At 62.8% G+C, this 1,235-nt stretch overlaps 1 pseudogene; it reads left to right on the top strand.

Moving 5' to 3' along the window:
• The first annotated feature begins 1,154 nt into the window (after positions 1-1,154).
• LOC142790771 (large subunit ribosomal RNA) overlaps positions 1,155-1,235 on the top strand; it is a 6,389-nt pseudogene continuing 6,308 nt past the window's right edge.

Here is a 1,235-nt window from a genome sequence, read left to right as displayed (position 1 = left end):
GATCACATATCAAGAGAGCCTTCGGCGCACAAGGGAACGTGAGCCGTCGACTCGTTTTGACCGCGTCGGCAACACGGACAGCACGCTGAACACCTCACAGCGAGCGCCAACAGCGGCCACTCAAGGGCGAGACGGTGGCGACCGTCGTGCCAGAGCCCAACCGAAACGGGGGCGACCGACTGCATTGAGGATGTGGCACCTCGTTGAGACCGCCGCAGGACTTCGAGTCGGAAGGAAGCCTGCAGGGAAAGTGCGGTCGAGGTTGCGTACTCCTCTCTGCGACCGGGCGCGCAAGAGCTGCGAGAGCCACGGACGCGCAACTTTAACGCACGGTAAACACGAGGAGCGAAAGCCGGCCAGCAAAGCTTCTCCAGCCGTGCGCAAAGTGCGCGAGATCGCAGCCTTGCGTTGCGCTTGTTGCCCTCGAAGTAAGCAGGGTGTCCCGTAGACCGGGCGCTCGAACACGCTGCGGGGCCGTGCCTCCTCCAGGCTTTGCCGCGCGAACAGGGAACGTTCGCGCGCAAAGCGCAGGGAGGTGAGGAGGCTGCGCCCGACGTTTGCGGTTCGCTGCGTACGCGGTTGATGCGGAGAGCACGGCGCGACGACTTGCCGCGAAACGGAAAAAGTCTCCCGCACGAGTTGGCGAAACGTTGGCGAAGCTTAAGGCGTTCTCGTCGTAGTCCGCCGTCGGTCTAAGTGCTTCGCAGTTCCCGTCCCGTTCAAAAAACTGGGCCACTCCAGTTGGGGCGGGGGCGACGCTACACGAGACGATGCCTCTCGCCAGGCTGCGTGGCTGCCCTTGCGGCGGCGGCGACTGGCCTCGGCGGTGTTTGGGCTTTCGACACGGTCGTTTATCACGCAACTGCTCGGACGACGCACGCGCGCAGCGGAATGCCGCTTGCCAGCCTTGTGAAGATGTGACCCTGTACAGGGTTGCGGGCGCACTTGGTAGGGCGTCGTACTCGGTTCGCGATGGGTTTACGAACGTGTCCCGTCACTTCCACGTCACACCGGTTGTGCGCCGCACGCGTGCAGCGGGGAAGCCGATTGCCAGCCTTGTGAAGAAGTGGCCCTGTACAGGGTTGCGGGCGCACTTGGTAGGGCGAGCGCACGCGGTCGTGCAGGAAGTTGATGGAAGCGAATGTATCCGCTGTCGACCTCAGATCAGGCGAGACAACCCGCTGAATTTAAGCATATCACTAAGCGGAGGAAAAGAAACCAACAGGGATTCCCCG

Source organism: Rhipicephalus microplus, unplaced genomic scaffold (assembly GCF_043290135.1).
Source record: "Rhipicephalus microplus isolate Deutch F79 unplaced genomic scaffold, USDA_Rmic scaffold_124, whole genome shotgun sequence".
Taxonomy (NCBI): Eukaryota; Metazoa; Arthropoda; class Arachnida; order Ixodida; family Ixodidae; genus Rhipicephalus; species Rhipicephalus microplus.
Note: the sequence above shows the minus strand (reverse complement) of the source record. Positions and strands in the feature narration are given on the sequence as shown.